Raw genomic sequence first — 4,634 nt, forward strand, 5'->3', positions numbered from 1 at the left:
TTCCCTTTTTCATTCCTCCATTCTTCCTTTCAAGGCTTGTGTTCTTCATTGTGGGGGCATTACTAAGGCATAGATAGCCTAGGCAATTGCCATCCTCACACTAAGGTAAAGCACTACACATCAATTGAAGTCGTTAGTCCCTCCCTCACTTCTCTCTTACATGACAATTATTTTGATCAAAGTAAATAAAAATCCAAAAATGACAAAAAATGCAATACAAGAATTGAAATGTAAGTTAGGGAGTTAGAAATATTTACAAGTGGTGGTTTAGGGAGGACTCCACCAAACTCTCATTCTTGATGAGATGTCAAGGGGGCATGTTCAAGGTGTTGTTGATGTTGCTCAACACCTTGAAAAAGTAATCAAAAGCTTGTTCATTATTATGGTAGAGGTCCTCAATAGACCGTGGCCCTTGTTGTTGATCATGATCGATGGCATGCCCAATGTAGGGATTAAAAATCCCTTCAAACTCGTCGTCCCAAAGACCACAAACTTCATTGAGTTGATCATTGAAAATCTCTTGCTTAGATGGAGACAACTCTCCCAATTTCTTCTCTTGGCCAATGAGGCCATCCTCTTCTTCCTTGGTTGATTTTGATGAGCTTTGCAAGCTCTCCTTGTCACAATTCACTTGCTATTTGAATGGAGCATCTTCAATTTTCTTCCTCTATTGGAGTTCCGATTTCTTCCTTTCATCTTTTCGGCTATAGTGATCAATCATGAAACATGGCTCATGCAAACGAGGAGCTCTCATGGTCTTGTCAAGATTAAAAGTTATGCTTTCATCTCCCACTTCTAGAGTGAGCTCTCCATGTTTCACATCAATCACCGCACCGGCGGTGTGTAGGAAAGGTCTTCCTAGGATGATTGGAATGTTGGAATCTTCCTCCATATCAACAATGAGAAAGTCCACCGGGATGAAAAACTTCCCAATTCGCACGGGGACATCTTCCCATATCCCTAATGGTGTCTTCGTCGATCTATCGGCCATTTGAAGTGTGATGTTGGTGCATTTAAGCTCTCCCATTCCCAACCTTTTACTTACCGAGTACGGCATGACACTCACACTAGCCCCTAGATCACATAAGGCTTTGTTGATCGTCGTGTCGCCAATGGTACACGGTATTGAGAAGCTTCCCGGATCCTTTAACTTTGGAGGTGAACTCCCTTGAAGTATTGCACTACTCACCTTAGTGAAGGCGATAGTCTCAAGTTTCCGGATCGACTTCTTCTTTGTGAGGATATCTTTCATGTACTTTGCATAGGCCGGAACGTGGTTGATTAATTCCGTGAAAGGAATTGAGACTTCTAAATTCTTCACAATTTCCATGAACTTTCCAAGTTGATCATCAAATTTGGGCTTGGCTTGACGACTTGGAAAAGGAAGTCTAATCACAATGGGTTCCTTCTCTTTGGCCTTGTCTTCATTTTTCTTTGAACTTTCTTCTTTTGATGATTCTCCATCTTTGGAGTTTTGCACAATTTCTTCCTTTTCACTAGCTTCCACAACTTCATCCTCAACTTGCTTCTTCGGTGCTTCATACCTTGTACCACTTCTCAAGTGAATGGCACTAACCGTTTCATGTCTAGGGGGATTACTTTGAGGTGGTAATTGCCCCTTTTGTCTTTGTGAGCTTGAAGATGCTAGTTGAGTCAATTGTGTTTCCAACATCTTGGTGTGAGCTAGAATGTTGTTGATGGTGGTTTCTTTTGCTTGGCTATCTTTTTGCATTTGGGTGAAAAATTCTTGTTGATTCTTTTGCATTTGGAGGACCGCTTTTTGGACATCAAAGCCTCGGTCATTTTGGTGATTGTATGGATTTTGATTTTGGTAACCTTGGTTTTGATTGTAAAAGGGTCTTTGATTTTGGTTTCTCATGGGTGGTGGAGTGTATGTTGTTTGAGGGTTTTGAACATTTTGGCTTTTGTATGAGAGATTTGGATGGAACTTGGTGTTTTCATTGTAAAAATTTGAATAAGGGGTACCACTTTTGTAAGCTTGGAAAGCATTAACTTGTTCGGTTGTTCCCCTACACTCACTTGGGTCATGACCCAAAGTTCCACAATTCTCACATATCCTACTTGGGATTGATGAGGATGCCGTCATGGCATTGACATGATGCTTCGATGATTTTGAGTTTTCCTCAAGTCTAGCCATAGCTTGTTCAAACTTCAAGTTGATTGTGTCAATGTGAGCACTAAGTTGAGCACCCAATTGAGTAACGGAGTCCACTTCATGCTTTCCTCCTCTAGTAGCCTTGCGAGGTCTACTATATTGTGAATTATGGACCGCCATTTCCTCAATCTTGTTCCATGTTTGATTGTCATCAACTTCGGTGAACATTCCATTTGATCCCATATTGAGAATGTTCCTAGAATCTTCATATAAACCATTCCAAAATTGTTGCACCAAAAACCATTCGCTAAGTCCATGGTGAGGACATGAACGACAAATTCCCTTGAACCGCTCCCAAGCTTCATACAAAGACTCTTCATCCCTTTGCTTGAAACCCGTAATTTGAGCTCTTAGCATGTTGGTCTTTTCTGGTGGGTAGAATTTTTTGTAGAAAGCTAGAGCCAACTTCTTCCAAGAATCTATTCCAAGGGTGGCCTTATCAAGGCCCTTCAACCATTGCTTTGCGGTGCCGATTAAGGAAAAAGGAAATAAGACCCATCTAATTTGGTCTTGAGTCACGCCCGTTTGAGAGATAGCATCACAATAATCACAAAAGGTTTCCATATGAGAATGAGGGTCCTCACTAGGCATTCCCCCGAATTGGCTCCTGTCAACTAGTTGGATGAGGCGGACTTGGCAATAAAATTACCGGTGAGATGTTGCGGTGTAGGAGTACCATTTGGTAGATTCTCCTCGGTGGGTACGGAGTGTGACGAGAATTTTGGCATTGTAGGTGGATTTTGTGGGATATTGTGTAATGGGTTTTCTTCTCCTTCTATTGCGAAAGGATTGATAAACTCACTAGTGGGTTGAACAACTTCACCAACACCTCTCAAATTCCTCCTAACAAGTCTCTTATTGTTCGTCAAGGTTCTTTCGATTTCACGGTCAAAAGGTAACAAATCACTTTGTAACCTTCTAGACATGCAAAATATCAAACAACTCAAAAACAATTAGAACAAACCTTGAGGATTTTTACTTCCTCAAGGTGAAGAAAGACACAACTAATAACAAAAAGGAAATCTAAATCAAACAAACACCGTCCCCGGCAACGGCGCCATTTTTGATCGGTCCGTTTTGTATTCACAAATAGATAGATGTGGTCGTTGGTCACGGTCGAATCAAAACACAATTTATAGCTTAACAAGCAACTCTACAATTAGTAAAGAGGCAAGTAAAGGTCGGATCCCAAGGGACGGGAGTTGAAATGAGATTTCTATTGTAACTAGTGGTGTCTAAGGGGTGTCACAAATTGGGTTGATGTAGAAGGTTACTAAACTAGAATAACAATGAAAATAAACAAGCAAGATGAATTAAAAGGGGTGTAAACAATTGATTAAAGGCACTAGGGTGTCATGGGATCATAGGGGAATCATGGGATATGATCATACAAACATGTTCTCAAATTATAAGCAAGCAATTATTGTTGTGATGGATTGAGTTGGGTTATATCTTACAATCCTAGGAAAGTTTGGGTCCCGGAGCCGAATCGATTAGATTGTACAACACCTACAAGTCGACTTAGTCTTCCCTACTCAACAACATGCATGGTCTAATGAGACTCGAGTTGGGTTATGTCTTACAAGTCTCATTGAAAAGATAGGAGATGATAGTAAATGCAAGGATTCATAGGCTTAGCATTTCATCAAATATAACATGTGCATGAGTTGAGATTAAAACAAGCAAGCAAATAAGATATGAAAGCATATTAATTTAAGCATGAATCATTCCCCATGTTGGTTCCCCTAATCACCCATTAACCCTAGCTAAGAGACTACTCACTCATTATCATGTTGATCATGCTAGCAAGGTTGTCAATCATACCAACAATATGAAACATGATGAATAAATGAAAGTAATTAACAATAATTAAAAAGGGATTAAGAGATTATACCTACTAATGATTCCAATAATAAAGCAAGAATAATAGAAGTACTTGAATGCTAGATTGAGAGGTTGTCAATCTCCCAATAATAACCCAAATAATCTTCAATTACCCAAAATAAAGGATGAACAAAAGAGAGATTAAAGAACCAAAACTTGGATTAAAACTTGATTAATACTTGATTACAATATTGAAGAGAGATTTGATTGATATTAACTACACTAATTATTGATAAGAAGAACATGCTCCTCTAATTAGACTAATGGGGTATTTATAGTGGAAATTAGGGAGGATGCATTAGGGTTAACTAAGGGCTAAACTAATAATTACACTTTTTAAGTAGAGCAAGGAGAAGCCGGTATTTTTGGAGAGAAGGGCTTCTCTTTTCGTAGCTTGAAGAAGACAACCCGCGCTGTGAAGGAATCCGGGCGGATTAGGGTCGGCACGGCCGGATTTGGGCGATGGAATCCGAGCGGATTCTGGGGAATCCGGGCGGATTGCTGAGAGGGAATCCGAGCAGATTCCAGCTGGGACGCTCGGATTGTGCAAGGGTAGGACGGGCGGATTGCTGAC

At 40.2% G+C, this 4,634-nt stretch overlaps 1 non-coding gene across 1 annotated transcript; it reads left to right on the plus strand.

Annotated features, from left to right (window-relative positions):
* Nucleotides 1–2,426: 2,426 nt before the first annotated feature.
* Nucleotides 2,427–2,533, plus strand: LOC141650750 (small nucleolar RNA R71). The gene has a single exon (XR_012546767.1). It is a non-coding gene; the product is annotated as a small nucleolar RNA R71 (small nucleolar RNA).
* The last annotated feature ends 2,101 nt before the right edge of the window (nt 2,534–4,634 follow it).

This window comes from Silene latifolia, chromosome 3 (genome assembly GCF_048544455.1).
Source record: "Silene latifolia isolate original U9 population chromosome 3, ASM4854445v1, whole genome shotgun sequence".
Taxonomy (NCBI): domain Eukaryota; kingdom Viridiplantae; phylum Streptophyta; class Magnoliopsida; order Caryophyllales; family Caryophyllaceae; genus Silene; species Silene latifolia.